This window comes from Schistocerca nitens, chromosome 3 (assembly GCF_023898315.1).
Source record: "Schistocerca nitens isolate TAMUIC-IGC-003100 chromosome 3, iqSchNite1.1, whole genome shotgun sequence".
Taxonomy (NCBI): domain Eukaryota; kingdom Metazoa; phylum Arthropoda; class Insecta; order Orthoptera; family Acrididae; genus Schistocerca; species Schistocerca nitens.
The window spans coordinates 907,978,089-908,002,672 of NC_064616.1; the positions used below are offsets into that span (position 1 = coordinate 907,978,089).

At 40.5% G+C, this 24,584-nt stretch overlaps 1 protein-coding gene across 7 annotated transcripts in view; it reads right to left on the minus strand.

Annotated features, from left to right (window-relative positions):
- The window catches only part of LOC126248966 (regulator of G-protein signaling 7), a 220,949-nt gene that overhangs the window by 145,582 nt on the left and 50,783 nt on the right, over positions 1-24,584 (minus strand). For 2 of the 7 annotated variants that reach the window (XR_007545571.1, XR_007545569.1), the window contains one exon: positions 18,057-18,279. The exons of 3 other annotated variants lie outside the window; for them this stretch is intronic. The gene's annotated coding sequence lies outside the window, so the exon portion shown is untranslated. Of the gene's footprint in view, positions 1-18,056; positions 18,280-24,584 lie in introns of those variants that run through there. 2 more of the 7 variants (XR_007545572.1, XR_007545570.1) reach the window with 2 other exon arrangements.

Sequence of the window (24,584 nt, forward strand, 5' to 3'; positions counted from 1 at the left end):
TACACAGAAGAAACGACTCCCCAGGGCATGAACTGATGTGCCCAAGAGCACAAGATATAGCCACCAGCTCTGCAGTGAAAACACTGCAGCCATCGGGCAAGGGATGCTGTTCAATATGTCCTCCATTGACATACGCGAAGCCGACGTGACCACCAGCCATCGAGCCGTCGGGGTAAATCACTTCGTGGCCTCGGTAAATGTCTAGAATCGAGATGAAGTGACAGCGGAGAGCCGCGGGGTGAACTGACAAGGGGAAGGCCTCAGATACGGCCAACCGATTCGGCTCAGATTTGGTAGGTCGCTTGTGTACAACCTACAGCGAAGGAATCTAAGATATTTTGGATCAACACCCCCGCTTTTTTGAGAAAATCACCCCTAAAGGTCATGACGAGCGATCGACTCATAGTTGGCGGGATCGATAGATAATTGTAAATAGAGCATTTTTCATCACCAGGTATGGGGTCCGAAAACGCATACTTTTCCAGAAATCGAGGTAAGAAACTTTTACAACTGCCGCGTCTGTACCCACATGGTTAACGCCTGTCGCCGACAGCGCCGTTAGCGCAACGGCCAAGGTAACTGGCTGCGAATCTCGAAGAAACGTAGCGGATGTTATTCTTTTGGTTTGTATTTTTCCATATCTGAATTGATAGGGATAGGAGGGCTAATAAGGTAAATAAATCAACAAGGAATGATAATAAGGTAGGCAAATAAATTTCTCAAACCTCTTGGGATAGTAAACAACTAAAATGTTACTCCAGGTCACTTTACAATGGCTCTTCCAGTCACTGTTACGTGTCCTCACTTTTCTTCGAACAACTAGATGGATGGTACTTGTCATATAAACATTCGAAACAAATATACTCACGGCACCAAGAGCATCTAATGAATGCGATCTTTCGACAGCTACACTGTTCCTTCCCTATGATATGACGAAGAGGCAACCGGGACAACGTAACTCTCCCCGCGTGCATTCTATCCCGTGCCTCGTTGTAAACAAGCGTCGCACGGTTGGCTATCTGTGATCCCTCATGAGGAAGTCGCAGCACTTTTACTCGGAGTTGTTTTCATGTGACAAGGCTTAAAAGTTTAATACTTTACTAACTCACGGCGTTTGGGAAATTAGTTTGCCTACCTTATTAACATTCCTTATTGATTTACTTACCTTGTTAACCCTCATATCCCTATCAATTGAGGTATGGAAAAATACAAACGAGAAGAATAACATCGGCTGTGTTTCTTCGAGACTGGAACCCGGGTTTTCCGATTCCCAGCCAGTTACCTTGGCCGTTGCGCTATCGGCGCTGTCGGCGACATGCGTTAACCTTGTGGGTACAGAGGCGGCAGTTGTAAAAGTTTCTTACCTCGATTTCTGGAAAAGTATGCGTTTTCGGACCCCATACCTGATGATGAAAAATGCTCTATTTACAATTATCTATCGATCCCGCCAATTTTGAGTAGATCGATCGTCATGACCGTTAGGGGTGATTTTGTCAAAAACGTGGGGGTGTTGACCCATAATATCTTAAGATTCCTTCGTTTTAGGTTGCACACAAGCGACCTGCCAAATCTGGGCCGAATCGGTTGGCCGTCTCTGAGGCCTTCCCCTTGTGAGTCCTATGGCCCAAGTGAAAGGTCCAGGCGAAGCCGTGGCCTAGATGTACACCATGGAGGTGTACGCGATTGGACCTCGGGTATAGTTGGCAAAGGCAAGGACTCCAGTTCAGATAGAAGGGATCGGACGCAAACTGCAATTGTAAGCCCTGACCTTTTGAACCAGGTTTCCTGACTATGAAAGATGTAACATTATTTTAAAAAATGAGAGCAGAAAACGAAAGTGATCCTGACATCAGTAAGAGCTATAGAGAAGGTCGCAATTTAAGTAAACATTGGTTTCTAAAGCAGTTAAAAATGGGACAAAAGTTAAAAGATCATGATTAGGTTACAGTGAGAGCAAAAACGCTTTATATTGTATTCCCTGTAGATTATCTTGTCACTCAGGCTCAGATTCTGAGTCAAAATCGTTCTTAGCTAAGGGGGAAGGGATTGTTAATTGCAAAAAGCTTAGTGAAAAATTGCCTGCCCATGAAAAGTCACCAGACCATAAATTTTGTTTTTGCTCTTGGAAGGCTCTAGTCTAGACCCTAGAGTCTTCTCTCGGAAGCGGAGGCATTGGATAGAGAGCTGCAAGACCGGATAAAAGAAGAGGAATGTCACAGCAGAGCAGTGCTGCACAGTATTATTGATGTTGTCGTTTTTCTAGCAGAGCGTGGAATTCTGTTTAAATGAACAAAAGAAGTTGGTGATTTTGGTGATCCACAGAGTGGGAAATTTCTAAATACCGTTGATCTTATATCACACTATAGTGTCCCCTTCGTCTGCATATTGAATGCCACAAGAAAGGGCAGATTAGCTATTTTTCCAAACATATACAAGACGAGTTCCTTGACTTGATTGTCGACAAAATAAGACAAGACATAATTAATGATATTTCAGATGCTACATACTTTTCATTGATGTTTGACTGCACTCCAGATATCAGCCACAATGAGCAGGTGACTCAAGTAGTTCGCTATGTCAAGGCAAATGACTAAGAGGTTGTGGAAAGTTTTGTTGACTTTTTATAGTTACAGACAAAACAGGAGAAGGTCTTAGTCAAGAAATACTGAAAAAAATAGAACAAGATGGGTTGAACATTAAATACTGCAGAGGTCAGTCTTATGACAATGGGGCAAACATGGCTGGAAAGTAAAAAGGTGTCCAGTCAAGAATACTTGGGAAGAATAACCTGGCCTATTTCGTACCATCTGCTGCTCACTCTTTAACTTTAATAGAAGCACATGCAGCCGACACATCTGCTGAAGCCCACACGTTTTTTGGAACTGTCCACCGTTTGTATCTATTCTTTGTGGGTTCCAAATCAAGATGAGAAATCTTACAAAACATATACCCACAACATTAAAACCCCAGAGCAAGACTAGGTGGCCTGCAAGTGTAGAGGCAGTTGAAGCAGTTTGTAAGCATTTTCATAAAGTTGTAAAGGCTATGGAAGAAATTGAAACTTATAAATTCACAACACCAGAAACAAACACAGAGGCAACGTCTATTTTAAAAAATATGAGAAAACTCAAATTTATTGCAATATTGAAAAAATATATCATGTTAATCAGTTTCTGCAAGGAGAAGACCTTACAATTGATAAAGCTGTGTACCTCTGAAGCTATTTCAGACGCCAAAGTGCAAGCAGAAGACAATGAGGTATCAATGGTATCCCCAGAAAAAAGGATCAGAAGAAAGAAAAAAATGAACGATGAGCTTTGTGAGGATGAGGTATCCAAACATTCACAGGAACATTTGTTCAGGATGTCCCTGTCAGAAATAACTGACAGTGATAATGCAGCTGAGTGCCCGGTTTACTGCACTGCAGAACATTAGCGCAAAATGTAGTTTTCTGCGTAGTGTCCAAATTGAGGACTTAAAGGCCAAAGCAGCAGAACTGTCTGATATCTACGCAGAAGATCTAAACAAGGAAGAATTTCTTTTTGAAATTAAAAAGTTTCAAACATTATGCCCTGGTAATAGAGAGATACTTGCAAAATGTCACTGCATCATCCACATTAAGTTTGATTTATAAAAATAAATTGGTAGAGGGTTATCCCAACATTACTACAGCCTTAAGTTCGCCCCCGGTGGCTGCATGGCCAGCGCGACGGATTGTCAATCCTCTGGGCCCGGGTTCGATTCCCGGCTGGGTCGGGGAATTTTCTCCGCCTTGGGACTGGGTGCTGTGCTGTCATCATCATCATCATCATCATCATCATCATAATATCATCATTCTCATCGACTGCAGGTCGCCGAAGTGGCCTCAAATTGAATGACCGGCACCCAGCGAACCGTCTGCCCGACGGGGGGACCTAGCCATACGATTAAAAACAAATACAGCCTTAAGAATATGCCTCATCATACTAGTTTCTGTTTCTTCTGGAGAAAGAAATATCAGAAAGCTGAAGCTAATTAAAAATCATTTGAGGAGCGTGAATGCTCAACAAAAATTAACAAATCTAAGTATAATCTCCATAGAACACAAACGAGCTGCTTCCATAAACTATCATGATACCATAAGCGATTTTGCAGCCAAAAACGCTCGGAAAGCGAAGTTTTAAATTGATTGTTGTATGAAATTTACGGTTTATTCCTGTATACTTTAAAATTGCTTATGTTTGTTTTCTTTGCCCTTAATTTAATAAAATAAGTTAATCTTGCCAGATTCTGACATTTATTTCGAAATATATTACGCAAATTACTCTCAAAAATTTTTTATTTTTATGAGTGGGGGTGAAAGGAGCGGCAAATTTAAGCTTGCCCACCATTCGTAAAACTCCTAGATCCGGGCCTGCACAATAGCACATGTGATCAAACTTGTCGAATTTTTTACGGCCTTGATTTCGACGTCATACGCTTATACCCACGTTTCATCCGTTATAACCTTTAGAAGCTATGGATCGTTGTCGACTTAATTCAGCAATTACTGAGAGATGTCTACGCAACGTCGTTTTTAGTTGAAATTCAACAGGTTTGGAACAAACTTTGCTGTTACACGTTTCATGACCGAAACATCCGAAAAAAATTGCTTAGCGTGGGACAAAGGATATGCCGATAGCGATTTTTCAGAACCATTTTCGTTACTTCTTCCACAGAGTCGCCAGTAACTGATGTGCTAGTGTCCAGGGCGGTCGTCGTCTTCAATGTCTTCTCGATCCTCTTTGAAACGTTTATACCGCTCGTTCACTCTTGTTTTACTCCTAGTACATTCGCCAAAAGCCGCTGTAAACATTTTGAATGCGGTGCTGCACTTTATTCCATTTTTCAGGTAAAATTTAAAGCAAATTCTTTGATCCGACTTTTTCGTAAGTAAAAATTCGCCGAGGACTCGAAAACACGTATAATAGTTTCGACTGTCAAAAACAAACTAAATATTCAAAACACATGAAAATGCAAGCATAGATCAGGAACAAAAGCGTGTGTAGCGCCAACAGTAAAATTCAGAGGCGGTGTGTTATGATGTGCTCATGTTTTCATGGAGGGGGCTTGCACCCCTTGTTGTTTTGCGTGGCACTATCACAGCATAGGCCTACATTGATGTTTTAACCACCTTCTTGCTTCCCACTGTTGAAGAGCAATTCGGGGATGGAGATTGCATCTTCCAACATGATCGAGCAACTGTTCATAATACACGGCCTGTGGTGGAGTAATTACACGACAAGAACATCCCTGTAATGGCCTGGCCTGCACAGAGTTCTGACCTGAATCCCATAGAACACCTTTGGGATGTTTTGGAACGCCGAATTCGTGCCAGGCCTCACCGACCAACATCGATACCTCTCCTCACTGCACCACTCTGTGAAGAATGGGCTGGCATTCCCCAAGAAACCTTCCAGCACCTAATTGAACGTATGCTTACGAGAGTGGAAGCTGTTATCATGGCTAAGGGAGAGCCAACACCACATTCAATTCCAGCATTACCAATGGAGGGTGCGACAAACTTTTAAGTCATTTTCAGCCAGGTGTCCAGATACTTTTAATCACATAGTGTACTTGTGCCTGGCTGTCTATTCTCTCATGGTCTCGACTCCATGGACTCCATTATGGTGTGACACCAGAATGCACCCCGTGTTAGTATATCATGTTGCCATATGTCAATTCGTACCTTATATTTGTGTGTCTATTACCTTTTTACCATTCTATTACTTCGCACCATTCTCTACTGAGCACAGAATGGCAATCGTTCCCCTCCTCCAGAATACTGGGGTCCCCAACTAACAGAGTTCATCAGAGGCCATTGCTATTGACCATTCACTACCTGCTTCAGCTTCTAAAAATTACCAGCTCTGTATGAAAATGGTCAACACCAAAACCCAGCAAGTTACACCATCATTAAAATTTATTTAGTTCAACCAACATTATTATCGCATCATATCTACGCAGTAGACATGATGCTTGGATGTGATTTGTGGCTCTGGAATTGCAAGACACGTTTTTTGTGTCAAGGCAAAGAACGAAGAAATTGTACACCAAGTACTTGCATTGTGTTCTATTATCAAGTATACAGTGTCTACAAGGGCTTTATTGTTTTCTTTCTTGCAGAGGTGATAGTCTCTATGGCTCCCAGAAAGTTCTTCCCCATTTTAATTCAAAATTTCAATTCCAAAGTTGGAAGTTTATATACTACACTGAAGAGCCAAGGAATCTGGTACACTTGCCTAATATTGTGTGCAGCCCCCCACAAGCACACAGAAGTGACGCAGCACAATGTGGCATCGATTCGACTAATGTCTGAAGTAGTGCTGGAGGGAATTGACACCATGAATCCTGCAGGACTGTCTATAAATCCATTAAGAGAACGAGGGGTGGAGACCTCTTCTGAACAGCACATTGCAAGGCATCCCAAATACGCTCAATAATGTTCATGTCTGGGGAATTTGGTGGCCAGCAGAAGAGTGTTCCTGGAGCCACTCTGTAATAATTCTGGACATGGGGGGGGGGGGGGGGTGTTTGCATTGTGCTGCTGTAATTGCCCATTGCCCAAGTCTGTTGCGATGCACAATGGACATGAACAGATACAGCTGACCGGCCAGGATGCTTACGTACGTGTCGCCTGTCAGAGTCGTATCTAGTAAGATGTATAAGGGGACCTGGGACCCATATCACTCCTGCTTCACATGCCATACACCATTACAGAGCCTCCAGCAGCTTGAACAGCCCACTGCTGACATGTAGGGTCCAGGGATTTATGAGGTTGTCTCTATATCTGTACATGTCCATCGGCTCGATACAATTTGAAACGAGACTCGTCTGAGCAGGAAACATGTTTCCAGTCATCAACAGCCCAATGTCGGTGTTGACGGGCCCAGGCAAGGCGTAAAGATTTATGTTGTGCACTCATCCAGGGTACATGAGTGGGCCCTCGGCTCCAAAAGCCCATATCGATGATGCTTCATTGAGTGGTTCACACACTGACACTTGTTAATGGTACAGCACTGAAATCTGCAGCAATCATCGTTGGTCCCGTTCATGCAGGGTCTTTTTCCGCCCGCAGTAATGTCGTTGATTTGATGTTTTACTCGATTGCTGACATTCACAGTACACTCGTGAAATGGTCGTAGAGGAAAATCCCCACTTCATCGCTACCTTGGCGATGCTGTGTCCCATCGCTCGGGTGCTGACTGTAACACCACGTTCAAACTCTCTTAAATCTTGATACTCTGCCATTGCAGCAGCAGTAACTGACCTAACAACTGCGCCATACACTTGTTGTCTTATATAGGCATCGCCGACCGCAGCACCATATTCTGCCTCTTTACATATATCTGTATTTGAACACGCACACCTATACCAGTTTCTCTGGCACTTCAGTGTAGACCAGCTGAGGACAAAAAAATCATAATGATACTACTCTTGACAGATATGCTGGAGTGTCTTGATATCTCTTTAAAAAAGTGTTATCCAACAACTTGTTGCAAGAACACATTTAATGAATTAAATGCCTCTGTCAACATTAGTCTAGTAGGTGTCGGTTGCCTAGAATATATCCTCCAAATGGTATTCAGAATGAGTCAGATAGTTTAAATATTGATTTGAGATGTACTCTTCAAAAGTTTCATGACTACTTTTTGATAAAGACAGTAAGTGCAGAGAACTAAAAGAATACTGTGATTTTGTAACTATACTGAGAACAAGCTATTTTGACATAAAACATATTTATTCTGTTAACACTGTTTGGTATCGCATACTAAATGAAGATAGTAAAAGAAAACTCTGTTGCTGGAATGACTGTTATACAGAATAGGGTGTGTTCCCTTTTAAGAAATAGATGTTGAGTCCTTATTTCTCCAAATACAAAGATAATATTGCTTTCTTATAGAGAGGATTGGTCCTGAAGGACATAGCTAATTTTTTGAAGATGATGTATCAGTGTATGATTGTCTGGATTATTTAGTGCTGGCGCGCATCATTTTCAGATTTAAAATTTTCTGAATTGATAAATTTAAAAGTGTGTATACATATGTTCTGAGCTGTTTACAATTTCTGACTAAGAACAGTATTATGACTGTTGGTGTCGGTGTTGGGACTCATCATATCTTTCTAAATAATTTTTTGTAACAAGATCTAACATCCTTTTGAAATGTAAATGGTAATGATAAATGGACAAGATGTATCAGTAACAATAAGCACAAAGATTTGACCCCAACCTGTGGAAACAGATTACCTTTTCGCTATTTCAGTGTATGATGCAAATCGTGAATGTGTGGTGGTTTCACATTACTTTCTTGCTATTTCAGTGTATAATGGAGATGATAATGGTGAAAGTGAGATGGTGTCATTAATATCAGCCCAGTGGACAAATTAAGAACATGATGAAAATATGGACTTAGTGAATGGCAATATACACTGAAGCACCAAAGAAATTGGTACAGGCATCCATATTCAAATACAGAGAAATGTAAACAGGTAGAATACAGCGATGTGGTCTGCACCACCTTTATAAGACAATAAGTTTCTGGCGCAGTTGTTAGATCAGTTACTGTTGCTAAAATGGCAGGTTATCAAGATTTAAGTGAGTTTGAAAGTGGAATTATAGTTGGTGCACAAGCAATGGGACACAGCATCTCCGAGATAGCGATGAAGCAGGGATATTCCTGTACAACCATTTCACGAATGTACCGCGAATATCAGGAATCCAGAAAAACATCAAACTTCCGACATTGCTGTGGCTGGAAAAAGTTCCTGCAAGAACGGGACCAAAGACAACTGAAGAGAATCATTCAATATGACAGAAGTGCAAGCCTTATGCAAATTGCTGCAGATTTCAATACTGGACCATCAACAAGTGTTAGTGGGCGAACTATTCAATGAAGGAGCCAAAGGTCCATTTGTGTACGCTTGATGACTGCACGACACAAAGCTTTATGTCTCGCCTGTGTCCATCAACAATGACATTGGACTGTTGATTACTGGAAACTTGTTGCCTGGTTGGACAAGTCTCGTTTCAAACTGTATCCAGCAGATGGACATGTACGGGTATGGAGACATCCTCATGAATCCATGAACCCTGCATGTCAGCAGGGGTCTGTTCAAGCTGGTGGAGGCTCTGTAATGATGCAGGGCATGTGCAGTTGGAGCGATATGGGACCTCTGATATGTCTAGATATGACTGACAGGTGACATGTACAGTATGTAAGCATCCTGTCTGACACTTGCATCCATTCATGTCCATTGTGCATTACAATGGACTTGGGCAATTCCAGCAGGACAATGCGACACCCCACATATCCAAAATTGCTACAGAGTGGCTCCAGGAACACACTACTGAGCTCAAACACTTTCACTGGCCACCAAACTCTCCAGACATGATCACTGAGCATATCTGGGATTTCTTGCAACGTGCTGTTCAAAAGAGATCTCCACCCCTCATACTCTTACGGATTTATGGACAGCCCTGCAGGATTCATGGTATCAATTCCCTTCAGCACTACTTCAGACATTAGTTGAGTCCATGCCACGTCGTACTGTGGCTCTTCTGCATTCTTGTGGCAGTTGTATGCAACATTATGCAGGTGTACCAGCTTCTTTGGCTCTTCAGTGTATTACTTAAATATAACCTCAAGAATGTAAGCTACTCACAGTTACTTCAAAGGAAGGAGAGAGAGGGCTAGTTCCAGAGAAAAATGTAACTAAACCTCCATAGAAATTATTAATATCTGTGTGTAAAGCATATAAAGTAGCTATGTATTAAAGCATCCTGGCAGATTAAAACTGTGTGCCAGACCGAGACTCAAACTCGGGACCTTTGCCTTTCACGGGCAAGTGCTCCACCAACTGAGCTACCCAAGCACGACTCAAGACCCATCCTCACAGCTTCAATTCTGCCAGTATCTCATCTCCTACCTTCCAAACTTCATTCTGGAAACATCCTCCAGGCTGTGGCTAAGCCATGTCTCCGCAGTATCCTTTCTTCCAGGAATGCTAGTTCTGCAAGGTTCACAGGAGAGCTTCTCTGAAGTTTGGAAGGTAGGAGACGAGGTACTGGCAGAATTGGAGCTGTGAGGACGGGTCGAAAGGCAAAGGTTCCGAGTTCGAGTCTTGGTCTGGCACACAGTTTTAATCTGCTGGGAAGTTTCGTATCAGCACACACTCTGCTGCACAGTGAAAATCTCATTCTGGCCTGTATTAAAGCAATTCCATATTTTAGCTTTCAACATTCGAATTCTGCTGTATCAGACTATTCTCCATTATATCTTACATGTTGAACTTTCGTCTTGCACATTTCGTTAAGACAATCTGATAAACCTACACACTCACACCTATGCATTTCTCTGTTGTGTATTTAATGGGATAGCACAAGGTCTTAAAGAGAGGGAGGAAATTTCGGATTACTTCGTGAATTGTGACTATCTGGGTTAAAGTGCACAACTAAGCCTAATGTGTAGTTTATGGGCTTCAGTCTCGTTCAAAACTTCTGCCCAACTCCTTTTCTGAATTTATATCCTGACAAAAGTGTTTTCAACTAATCTCAAATTTCTGTCACTTTTGAAACTGAAGTAATTTTTCGGCTGGATCACTCAAATAACATACTCAATGCCTGTGAATGTGCAAGATTTCATCCACTTATCTTCTTTAATTGTTCCCAAAGGGGAAGAGAAACATGATAATCTGACACTACTAAAGACTCTTTTTGTTCTTGAAGATGTCCCAGTATGTAAAGGGAACTGTTGCATTGAGTTTCTGTTTCCTGAAATAATTTGTGTTGCGACACCTATAACAAACCTCCAATTATGCAAAATTATTTTTGGGTTACAGCCGTCTTCTCCACATGTCTTACATAATGGAATGTTGTTGTTGTTTTAAAATGGTCCATTAAAAATGCACTTATGTTTGAGTGTGTCATGACACACACTTTAGGAGAAAATCACTGAGAAGTTCTATATCATCTAAAGACATGTACTTCATTTCCCCATCCATATCCTTCATCACTTACACACACTGGCTTGTGCACAACAAATATACATTGTCCAGCCACATTAATGTGACCACTTGTCAAAAGCCTGAATAACCACCTTTTGCAGTACGGGCCACTGCAAGATGTGCAGGAAGAATGTCTGAAATTCTGAAAAGTATTGACAGGGATGAGGAGTCATGCCGACTCCAGTGATGTGGCCAGCTGCACTAGCTTTCTCAGTTGAGGATCCATGTTGTGAACAAACTGGTTGAGGTGATCCAACAGATTCTCGACTGGGTTTAAATCTGGGCAGCTTCGTCACGAGGGGAGTACAGTAAACTCATCCTGGTGCTCTCCGAACCATGGACGTACACTGTGAGCTGTGTGATATGTTGCACTGTCTTGCTGGTATATGCCATTGTGCCAAGGAAAAACAAACCATATGTTGGGGGTGGACATGGTCCCCAAGGATAGATGCATATTTATGTTGACCCACAGTGCCTTCCAGAATGTTGTGATCACCCAAGAAATGCTCTCTAGCCTGGACCCTTCCAACAATTGTTGCAGGGTGTTTGCTTACAGATGTTTCATGCCAAAGGCCATCTGTGTCATGGAGCATGAAGTATGAGATTCACTGAAGAGGCCACTTGTCAGCACTCTGTTGAAGTCAAGTTGCAGAACTGGTATGCAAATTCCAGCCTTCATCGCAGATGAGCAGCAGTCAGCATAGGTGCAGGAACCATACGCCTGCTATGGAGGCCCACATGCAGCAACGTTCACTGAATGGTTATTGAGAACACACCATTGGTAGCCCTTCAGTTCATCTGGGCAGTAAATTGCTTAACAGTTGTGTATCTATTTGCATGTACACATCTCCACAGCCATCATTTACCTTTATCATCTACGGCCCATGGTGCACCACAGCTGCCTCAGAGCCATTTTGTCATGAACAGTATACTTTAATCATGGTGGCATATGAACAGTTTACAAACTTAGCCATTTCAGAAATGTTTCCATCCTTTGTCCGAAATCCAATGATTATGCCGTTTTGAACATCCGATAAATTTCTCCATTTCTGCTACAAAAATGACTGCACTATTTTCCATGTCCCCCTGATATGCTTTATGTAACCTCCACTGCTAGTGCTGCCATCTGTGTGTCAGTACTGTATGCTAACCTCTAACATAAGTGGGTCACATTAATGAGACTGGATCATGAAGATTTAGACTGAGTGTGAGTGGTACTGTCTAAAAACACAGAGTATTGTTTGATATTGGAATCACAAATCATCATAATTTTATTTGCAACAAATATAGATGTTCTAAGAAAATATTAGTGTCACTATAACACACATGCAGAAATAACTTTCTATTTGAGACATGATAAACACAACACAACAACAAAAAGCTGCATTACAAGAGAATAAATGCAACATTCAGAACAGCAACACTCGTGGTAAATCTGCATCTGGTTTTGAATTTTGATGCTAGGAGACTCTAGTTACTAATTTACAAATCTTCTGTGACAAGCCAGAGAGGCCAGATTGCCACCGCCCCCCCCCCCCCCCACCCACCTTTGCAAGCACATAATCTAAGCAACACCAGCAGAATCTTAGGGACTTAACCTAATCTTCGAAAAGACGTACCACCATCAACAGAAGGTTTAACTGAGGACACAATCACAACCTGTAGTGATGGTAAAATTTATGCTCCTACCTCTCCTACCCTAACAGTGAAATACTGGACATGAATGTTTCTTTTACAAGTAGTAGTCAGGTATAGTGAGACTGGTCAGAGCAAGGTCCACTACATACATACCCCTACTGACTGTGTAGTAGACGACATAATAGGGTCAGGCAACTACCATCAAAACCATGGAGTGTTCTTTTAATTATCAATGATTCGGAGTGAAGTGGTGGTGCAGTGTCTTGCTGAATATTCAGGTCCGTGAGGGGTGCAACAGGCAAACACTCAGTCCCTGTACTGCACAGACATCACACATACCAAGAAACCCAATTCATCCTACAAACTTCCACATACAAAGAAATCGGCAAAGCACTAACACCTTGCTGTTGGATGTGGCCCATCACTCCATGAATTTTTCAATGCACTTTTACTGTCATTTGCTCATACTATTATGACAAAATTCTTCTCCATGCATCAGGCATGTTGGTGGTCTTGCATCCAGTACATGTGTGGGATGATCTCTGTATCCCACACTGCAAAAGTATTTCTGGATGCTGCGACTACTTCCATTCTGCTACTGTATAACAGTGTGTTCCAACCCAAACTAAACTGATTCAATCATCTAAACATCAGTCGTTTACACTACCAGTGGCAATTTTATCTGGAATGAAGTACTCACAATAAATCCTTGAAAACACTGTTCATTAGAGCACCTGCACAAATCTGGGGACAATGCAACTTGTACCTGGCAAAGAAAGTTTGTCATCAAATGCACAGACACATTTGGTCACACACATCTTGCACACCACTGCTGACATCACAGTCATACCTTTACTTAAATACACCATCAGCTGAGGCAACAGAAGTACTCCTGTGCCAATATGGAAGCTATAAAAAATCAATTTCCAGTACTCATACATCATCTCTACGAATGATTTTTAATGATTATAATGATATGATATTCAATGCACTTTCTTCTGCATGGCACATATTTAGTCTATCATAAACCTGACCAGCTTCTTCACTTTTTGTTAAATCTTTCTTTACCAGTTAATAACCCACCCTTCGAGCAGTGAAAGGATATTTTTTGCAACCATGTTGTTGTTGTTATTGTTGTTGTTGTGGTCTTCAGTCCTGAGACTGGTTTGATGCAGCTCTCCCTGCCACTCTATCCTGTGCAAGCCTCTTCATCTCCCAGTACCTACTGCAACCTACATCCTTCTGAATCCGCTTAGTGTGTTGATCTCTTGGTCTCCCTCCACGCTGCCCTCCAATGCTAAATTTGTGATCCCTTGATGCCTCAAAACATGTCCTACCAACCGATCCGTTCTTCTACTCAAGTTGTGCCACAAACTTCTCTTCTCCCCAATCCTATTCAATACCTCCTCATTAATTACGTGATCTACCCACCTTATCTTCAGCATTCTTCTGTAGCACCACATTTCGAAAGCTTCTATTCTCTTCTTGTCCAAACTAGTTATCGTCCATGTTTCACTTCCATACATGGCTACACTCCATACAAATACTTTCAGAAACGACTTCCTGACACTTAAATCTATACTCGATGTTAACAAATTTCTCTTCTTCAGAAACGATTTCCTTGCCATTGCCAGTCTACATTTTATATCCTCTCTACTTCGACCATCATCAGTTATTTTGCTCCCTAAATAGCAAAACTCCTTTACTACTTCAAGTGTCTCATTTCCTAATCTAATCCCCTCAGCATCACCCGATTTAATTTAACTACATTCCATTATCCTCGTTTTGCTTTTGTTGATGTTCACCTTATATCCTCCTTTCAAGACACTGTCCATTCCGTTCAACTGCTCTTCCAAGTCCTTTGCTGTCTCCGACAGAATTACAATGTCATCGGCAAACCTCAAAGTTTTTACTTCTTCTCCATGAATTTTAATAACTACTCCGAATTTTTCTTTTGTTTCCTTTACTGCTTGCTCAATATACAGATTGAATAACATCGGGGACAGGCTACAACCCTGTCTCACTCCCTTCCCAACCACTGCTTCCCTTTCATGCCCCTCGACTCTTATAACTGCCATCTGGTTTCTGTACAAATTGTAAATAGCCTTTCGCTCCCTGTATTTTACCCCTGCCACCTTCAGAATTTGAAAGAGAGTATTCCAATCAACATTGTCAAAAGCTCTCTCTAAGTCTACAAATGCTACAAACGTAGGTTTGCCTTTCCTTAATCTTTCTTCTAAGATAAGTCGTGGAGTCAGTATTGCCTCACATGTTCCAACATTTCTACGGAATCCAAACTGATCTTCCCCCAGGTCGGCTTCTATCAGTTTTTCCATTCGTCTGTAAAGAATTCGCGTTAGTATTTTGCAGATGTGACTTATTAAACTGATAGTTCGGTAATTTTCACATCTGTCAACACCTGCTTTCTTTGGGATTGGAATTATTATATTCTTCTTGAAGTCTGTGGGTATTTCGCCTGTCTCATACATCTTGCTCACCAGATGGTAGAGTTTTGTCATGACTGGCTCTCCCAAGGCCATCAGTAGTTCTAATGGAATGTTGTCTACTCCCGGGGCCTTGTTTCGACTCGGATCTTTCAGTGCTCTGTCAGACTCTTCACGCAGTATCTTATCTCCCATTTCATCTTCATCTACATCCTCTTCCATTTCCATAATATTGTCCTCAAGTGCATCGCCCTTGTATAAACCCTCTATATACTCCTTCCACCTTTCTGCCTTCCCTTCTTTGCTTAGAACTGGGTTGCCATCTGAGCTCTTGATATTCATACAAGTGGTTCTCTTCTCTCCAAAGGTCTCTTTAATTTTCCTGTAGACAGTATCTATCTTACCCCTAGTGAGACAAGCCTCTACATCCTTACATTTGTCCTCTAGCCATCCCTGCTTAGCCATTTTGCACTTCCTGTCGATCTCATTTTTGAGACGTACGTATTACTTTTTGCCTGCTTCATTTACTGCATTTTTATATTTTCTCCTTTCATCAATTAAATTCAATATTTCTTCCGTTACCCAAGGATTTCTATTAGCCCTCGTCTTTTTACCTACTTGATCCTCTGCTGCCTTCACTACTTCATCCCTCAGAGCTTCCCATTCTTCTTGTACTGTATTTCTTTCCCCCATTCCTGTCAATTGTTCCCTTATGCTCTCCCTGAAACTCTCTACAACCTCTGGTTCTTTCAGTTTATCCAGGTCCCATCTCCTTAAATTCCCACCTTTTTGCAGTTTCTTCAGTTTCAATCTGCAATTCATAACCAATAGATTGTGGTCAGAATCCACATCTGCCCCTGGAAATGTCTTACAATTTAAAACCTGGTTCCTAAATCTCTGTCTTACCATTATACAATCCATCTGATACGTTTTAGTATCTCCAGGAATCTTCCAGGTATACAACCTTCTTTTATGATTCTTGAACCAAGTGTTAGCTATGATTAAGTTATGCTCTGTGCAAAATTCTACAAGGTGGCTTCCTCTTTCATTTCTTAGCCCCAATCCATATTCACCTACTATGTTTCCTTCTCTCCCTTTTCCTACTGATGAATTCCAGTCACCCATGACTATTAAATTTTCGTCTCCCTTCACTACCTGAATAATTTCTTTTATCTCGTCATACATTTCATCAATTTCTTCATCATCTGCAGAGCTAGTTGGCATATAAACCTGTACTACTGTAGTAGGCATGGGCTTTGTGTCTATCTTGGCCGCAATAATGCATTCACTATGCTGTTTGTAGTAGCTAACCCGCACTCCTATTTTTTTATTCATTATTAAACCTACTCCTGCATTACCCCTATTTGATTTTGTATTTATAACCCTGTAATCACCTGACCAAAAGTCTTGTTCCTCCTGCCACCGAACTTCACTAATTCCCACTATATCTAACTTTAACCTATCCATTTCCCTTTTTAAATTTTCTAACCTACCTGCCCGATTAAGGGATCTGACAGTCCACGCTCCGATCCGTAGAATGCCAGTTTTCTTTCTCCTGATAACGACGTCCTCTTGAGTAGTCCCCACCCGGAGATCCGAATGGGGGGACTATTTTACCTCCAGAATATTTTACCCAAGAGGACGCCATCATCATTTAATCATACAGTAAAGCTGCATGTCCTCGGGAAAAATTACGGCTGTAGTTTCCCCTTGCTTTCAGCCGTTCGCAGTACCAGCACAGCAAGGCCGTTTTGGTTAATGTTACAATGCCAGATCAGTCAATCATCCAGACTGTTGCCCCTGCAACTACTGAAAAGGCTGCTGCCCCTCTTCAGGAACCACATGTTTGTCTGGCCTCTCAACAGATACCCCTCCGTTGTGGTTGCACCTACGGTACGGCCATCTGTATCGCTGAGGCACGCAAGCCTCCCCACCAACGGCAAGGTCCACGGTTCATGGGGGAAGTTTTGCAACCATACAAACCTGCAATATCAGAATAAAAAGTACATTCTACAAATTACATTTAAAGATCAATTTACACGTGGGCATCCTTATATTGTGAAAAAGTTGAAATGTCACACTGTATGCTGTTATTATTGCCACCACAACTAATTATAAAATTTAATAAACTATGAGCCAAAGAACGGAACTTTTTTCCACTTTGAAACTGCTACAGAGTAATTGATAATGTGTACAATTTCCATAAGGTTACAAACTTTCACATTCAAAGGTAAATCCTGGGGGGGGGGGGGGGGGGGGGCAGGAGAGTGGAGGGAGGAGGAAGGATGTGACGAGATGGGATTCAGACTGGACACACCAACAATAAACTAAGAACTACTATGTGTTTGGAGGATCCAATTAAATCTGATAATGTTGACTTATTAAATTTTGTATTACAAAGTTCTTACACTGAAGACGACTACACTACAGTTCCTCCAATTGATCAATTCTATATTGCTCTAAAAAGAACTGCAACTCTTTTAGTAGCAGCTAATCATGGATGTCTGTAGTACCACATAGTGGTTCATGGAGAGGAAAGGAAAATATACCTGTGTGCACTACAGACAATGACGTTGCAGTATTTTAAGGCCCCTGAAATTTGTCAATTACAATTATAAATAACTTGGAAAAAATTCTGTAAGCATTACACCATCTCGTGTTAAGTGCACTATATTTACAAAGGTGGTGTTTAATGGCTTTACTCGTGTTTTTTACTGAGACAGATGACTGGTACAAAAACAACACAGAAAAACAATGAACAGCCACAATGACAGTGCTACTTTCCTAACCAATTATACATAAATTTGTTATCTTGTTCAAACAATGGGCATAAGGACACCGTTTGCAGAGGTAAGAAACTAAAAAAACTACAGCAATTGCAGATCAGCAAAATGAAAATGAAAACACATGGGAAAGGAAATGTCAGTAATAACAAACTGTTGTTTAGGAATTGATGTTTTATTAAATACAACAATAATTTATACATATTTTTCAACTTTGCTAGTTGGAAAAGCTTGCCATTCTTTTTATTTTTTCTTCCCCATAACAAGATGATTACAAAGCCATGTCTTTTCTCCACTAGCAAAACAAATTTCTTCATGTTGCTCCATCTTACTTGTATCCTGTCACCATCTTCCTGTCACTTCTCTCACTACATACCAAGTCACACCTGAAACTGAACAAACGCAAATAAAAAATCAAGATGACATTGTGAGGTCATCAGATTTCAAAAAAATAGATGAAAGCACCATCCTATCACTCTCTCTCCCCCCCCCCCCCCCACTCCCCCCCCCACCCGCCCCCACCCCACTCCCTCCATCTCTGTCTCTCTCGTTTTGAGGAAAAAATGGAACATGTTTTCATTTTTGCACATTAATCCATAGAGATGTCCTAAAACCAAAAGTTGTGTAAATCTGAAGAAATTTTATACAAACTGGAATAATAAGCTTGTCACACAAGCAGCCCAATACTTGTCAAAACAATTTTTTTTATTTTTATTTTTTTATTTTTTTTTCCAATTATGGATTATATTTGGACAAAGTGTCCACACATGGTGTTGAAGATCAAATGACATGAGGCCAAATATATAACAATTTCAACTGCAGCAGTTTAAGACAGTCACATAAAGTAAGTATGAGAACATAAATGTCCGACTACAGTGTCACTGGATACATTTATAATGAAACTATTAAGTCAAACTCTCTGCACTGCAATATAATGGTCTGGGCTATACTTATTACAGTCTGCAAATGAACTACCACAATTACATTGGTGCAAAAAAGGAAATGAAATGAAATGATCGTATGGTATTTATGGCCGGGAGGCTCCGTCTGGGGAAGTTTGGCCGCCGAGTTGCAAGTCTTATTTCAGTCTGTGCCACATGGGCGACTTGCACGCCGGTGGTGATGATTAAAATGATGACAACACAACACCCAATCCATGAGCAGAGAAAATCTCCGACCTGGCTCGAAATCGAGCCTGGGTCCGCTGCATGTTAGGCCAACACATTACCATTCAGCTAAGCAGGCAAAAGAGAGGACGAAATCTGGACTCTCAAATGCTATACCTACCAAGAAATAAACATATGCAGTGATAACAACTATTCTCTCCTTGGTAACACAGAAAAATGATGTAGCTATAGACAGAAACAACTAATTCCCAAAAGGCATTTGCGGACTGCATTCTGTGTGTCAAGAATGCAAAGTCATTTCCACATGAAAATCTGAAGACCAAATATACAGTAGTAGGAAATTTGTTCTTTTCCTGTAACTTAAGGTTTGATATCTTTGTTAGCACGGTAACATCAAGTCTGTTACAATGAATAACTGACTCTAGCTAGATCTGTTCTCCAAGCACTATCTTGGCAATTCATTAGAATGAACTGGTGAAATACGAATCACTGACAAGAATTTATACCACCATTTCCTGATTTTATACACAGTAATTTAGTGCCATGACCATTTGGTTTCCAACCAAGCCAATCTTTTTGAAAGCAGCTGTATCTTGTTTGCATAATTTTACCATCCCTTCCAAAGTACCAGAACGAAGAACTGTGTGCTGTAAATTTAAAATACATTTTTAATAAAGGTCATGTCTCATACAAGACAAGCAACGAAAAAGTGGGTCACAATAAAAATTACCAGTGTCGGCATCAATAATAATTGGTCACAACTAACAATTGAAAGAAAATAATTATTTGTTATGAGCAGGTGTCACTGCATCTAATATACACAACATGACACAGATACAACTAACAGGCATACTGCAAGGTGTACCAACTAATCAATGACCAGAAAAAAATATATATGTTTAGACTAAAGTAACTTTCTTTTTATTTCACCTTCTGGCTACCAGATTCCAGTAAGCAGAATAATAATGTAAGAGAAATTTACAAAATGTTTTTTTTCTACAATAGCAGACATACGGTATTGAGTGCAACCTTAAAATGTGTAGGTGTCCTATCACCCCCCGTCTAGCATTCGTCACGCATCGTTCCCAAGTAGGTGTCAAATATTAAAAGTCAATATTGTGCTTTCAACAGATGCAAATTGCATCCAGCAGTGGTGGATGTTCCCTATGTACAGAGCTTCATTTTTATTGCTTAAAGTATGAATGTAAAAGATAATTAAAACATAAAACTAGCACAAAATATGAAATTAATCCTTTAACTGCTGTACAAAAATTAACTTTTCATGCTCCGACACTCCTCACATGCTGAGGACATGTTCAAACACAGCCCCTGGATTTTCCTGAAGTGCTAGTGACATGTTTATGTGCCCATTCCACTAACCTCGCACTGCTGTGGACAAGTCACTTCCATATCTCAGTGAATAAAGTTTAGAGCATTTATCACACAGAATATGTGCCTCTTTACATGCTATCATTTGCAAAAAAACCTCGTTTCGCTATCTTGAATCTTCTATGAAATTTGATGATTGTTATGACCACATCATTCCTGACATGCAAGGACAGAAATGCGCTCATTGTATGACCACCAAATATGCACTGAGGTGACAAAAGTCATGGGATACCTCCGAATATTGTGTCGGACCTCCTTTTGCCCAGCAAAGTGCAGCAACTTGACGTGGTATGGATTCGACAAGTTGTTGGTAGTCCCGTGGAAAAAGTATTAGGCTCTGCTAACTCTACAGCCATCCCTAATGACGGAACTGTTGCCGGTGCAAGATTTTGTACACGAAATGAACTTCTGATAATGTCCCATAAATATTCCATGGGATTCATTTTGGGCAATCTGGGTGGCCAAATCATTTACTCGAATTGTCCACAATGTTCTTCAAACCAATTATAAACAATTGTGGCCCACTGTCATAGTGCATTTTCATCTATAAAAATTCCACTGTTGTTTGGGAACATGAAGTTCAAAAATGGCTGTAAATGGTCTCTAAGTAGTCCAACATAACCATTTCCAATCATTCATCAGTGCAGTTGGACCACAGGACCCAGACCATTCCATGTACACACATCCCACACTATTACGGAGCCACCATTAGCTTGCACAGTGCCTTGGTGACAACTCAGATCATGGCTTTGTGGGGTCTTTGCCAGCCACACACTTACCCTGAAATCGGGCTTCTTTTAGCCTGGCCACAGTTTTCCAGTTTTCGAAGGTCCAACTGGTACAATCACAAGCCCAGGAGTGGCATTGCAAGCGATGTCGTGGTGTTAGCAAAGGCACTCGTGTCAACTGCCTGCTGCAACAGCTCATTAACGCCAAATTTCACTGTACTATGCAAACAGATATGTTTATCGTACATCCTATATTAATTTCTGTTGTCATTTCATATGATGTTGCTTGTCTGTTAGCACTGACAACTCTACACAAAGATGCTTCTTTTGGTTGTTGAGTGAAATGAAGGCTATCAGCCTCTGCTTTATCCATGGTGAGAGGTAACCGGTGAAATTTGGTATTCTCGGCACACTCTTGACACTTTGGCTCTCTGAATATTGAATTCTCCAACAAATTCCAAAATGCAATGTCTCATGTATCTATCTCCAACTACTATTCTGCACTCAAAGTCTGTTAATTGCCATTGTGCAGCCATAATCATCTCAAAACCTTTTCACATGAATCGTGTGGGTGCAAATGACAGTTCCACCAATGCACTGCCCTTTTATACCTTGAGTGCGTGCATGTCGCTATCCCATGGCTTTTGTCACCTCAGTGTAATAATGAAAAAGACAGCTTCAGCAGAGTGATAAATCTTTATTTATGATCCAACTAGTTTCGCGGCGTTAAGAGCCAAACATTCAGAGATACATATTTCATAATTTATTTCAGAAGATAATCAGTCTATGATCCAACATTCTCTGTCTAATAAATCAGCCATCGGGAGGTTTTTTAACACATTTGTATGAAGACACTTGGATCATCTACTGGTTATCTGATGAACTCTTCTCCAGAAGATGATGGGTACAGAACTCATTGAAACATTGCGACAAGACGACGCCACCACTTGGCTGATAACCCGAGAAGAATTCATCAGTGGAATATGCCAAGAAAGACTGAAATAGCAAATACTACAGGTTATCATTTGAAATAAATTATGAAATAAGTCTGTATCCCAGAAGATGTGGCTCTAATGCCGCAAAACTAGTTTGATCATATAGATTTATCATCCAGCTGAAGAGGTCTTTTTCATCATGGTACAATTCTACAGCTGTTGATGCCCAAAATACAAAATTTGCTATTCACACAATGCATTTTTCCCCCGCAAATTCTTTAAAATTTTGCACAATGTTTTACTTAATTTGATGCAGCACAGTACCTATGATGTGCACTGAAAAGCAATTCAGTCCTTTATCAAGTGAAGATATCAGACTGTAAATTAAGCAAAAAAAATCACATTTTTCAGCATGTAATAATCTGATAAGTATTTTGTAATAATCATGTAAGTATTTCACAGCAGCTGTGGTGGAGCTACTGCTCTTAAGCACTGGTAGCAGCATTTGGTGAGCAGCACAGCGAAAACAAAGCCGCACTCCGCACAGACTGCAGAGAGCATGTCTATAGCAGTTAAACTGTTAAGAAGTTACATAATGAAACAATGAATAAAACAGTCGCCACTGTAATAAAACATGAAAAGCAATATAGTAAATAAATGCAGCCCTCTTTACATTTACTGTTAGTGTACAATTTATATCACTATAAAACAACAATCTGATCATGAGTCTTTTAGAACACCCAGCGTTAGCTTTACTGAAAAGAAATCTAGCATGCAGAGGTAAGAGTGGTGCAATGTGGCCACATATTACTATGCAACCACCAGTCTTTTGTCATATTTCCAGTTTCGTGTTTATCCACGCAGTGTTCATGTGCATGCTGAGGCTCTCTATGGCACTGCATTGCACCTTCTCCACGCCATGTCGCAGTTCAAAGACCATCAACGGCCATGAAAACTACTACTTGTATATAACATGCAGCTGTGAAAGGCTACATCGATGGGATCCGATATTAGGAGACCACAAAGGAACACCACTAATTCTTACAAACTTGCTGTGCTGTGAATATTATATTATTGTGGCACTTTAATCCAGTTATTATAATCTGAACCTGGTGGAGCTGTACACCTATGGGTGATGAGCCCATTTTATATCAATTGTTCCCTTCTGCATCCGCAACTTAAAACAGTATGTTAAGTGCATTTAAAACAGCACGGTGCCAGGGCCCCTATAATCTTAAAATCAATCTTTACGTCGATCAATTAGAACATAGTAAACAGTGGGCTATATTGGACTAAATACCATACTTTTGCATATAATAATACTGTATAGGTTACGTTACGGGGAGTGGGAGGGGAGGAAAGGGAGAGGATGAAAAGATTCATGTTCAGAACGATGTTCTGTAGGGATATACGTACACCATATAAAACAGCAAATGTAAACATGGCTACATAGATTTGCTATTTTGACTTTAATGTGTTATTACAGTGGGAACTGTTTTATTCGCATACTCAGGAAATGAGCATCACAAATGCATGGCAGGGGTAAATTTGAACTCTATACCATAGATTTGCTATCACAGAGAAAACAAATTTTGTAAATTTCTCTTGCATTACTATTTTAACTATCTTCTGAAAACTTTTGATCACGTGATGGCCCGTCTATCAAAACCAGTACCCAGTAGGCAAAATAAAAAGTTGCAATTACAGACAAAAAACACATTTTTTTCTGATTGTGTTGGTCGTTATTCCAACCAACAATATGTTGAGCATATGTAATCAATGACTGACAAGTACTTCGAAATATGTACTGAATTCAATCTTCAAAATGTGACATAAAAACAAATACTGTATTGTGTGGAGCCATGATGACTGCCTCTGTCTCAAGCAACCACATTTGTTATGTGTAAGCTATTATTAATAAAGTACAACAAGAATGACTACACAGCGAATGACTACACAGTCTGATTTCAAACAGTTGCCCTAACTTTGGAAGAAAGGGCAAGACTGACTGTACACGCAAGTGTCATGTTTGAAGCAGCTGATTACTCAAAACAATAGTCAACCTAGAATGTCTTCACAGAAATAATGGTAACAAAGAGTAAGTACTGAATTTACTCAAGGGGATTTGGCTATCTGTAAGAGCAAGACAGAATACAGAAAAGATTCAGATGAATGTTATATGTAAGAACGATTGAGGTAGTAAATTCAGCAATACAGCTTCACCACGTGTGCTCCATGATGATAATGAACAGAAGCTGTACTGGGGTAATATAACATTCACGTTTAACATAAACTGTATGCAGCCACTAGAAAATTATGTTACTGCAACAGGTATCATAATAAAACAGTTGGCAGCTTTGTTGGATGGAAATGATTTTATTTACGAATATCAGACTACTACTTTATCATCATCATCATCATCATCATCATCATCATCCACCCTTTATCACATTTCAACCTCTTCACGTATCTATAGCCACATCCATTTTTCTGTACTTATTTTTGCTTCACTTTACAT